Genomic DNA, 351 nt, shown 5'->3' on the forward strand with positions numbered 1-351 from the left:
TCCCGCTGCCGCACCCCGAAGGGCTCTTCCCGTCCGCTGGTGGCTCTTTCCGCCAAGCACCTCTGCTCACAACCCAGGATCCCATCACCAGATCCTGCCCTTTGGGGGTATTTCACTTCATCCCTTTCCACTTATACCTCCCCCCCCATCCCTGCAATGTGAAGTTCAAGTTGGGGTGCCCAACCCGGGGTCACCGTGCGGCTGGGAAGGGCTGAGCACACTGCACCGGGTGTCCGGGTGCTCCCGTGTCTGGGAGCAGTCCGGATCAGCACCGCGAGTGCCACTCCTGCACTTTTCAGGCGTGGGGTGAATTGGTTTTGTACTGGGACCTCCTCCTGCTACTACTGGGAA

Source organism: Fulmarus glacialis, unplaced genomic scaffold (genome assembly GCF_000690835.1).
Source record: "Fulmarus glacialis isolate BGI_N327 unplaced genomic scaffold, ASM69083v1 scaffold20975, whole genome shotgun sequence".
Classification (NCBI taxonomy): domain Eukaryota; kingdom Metazoa; phylum Chordata; class Aves; order Procellariiformes; family Procellariidae; genus Fulmarus; species Fulmarus glacialis.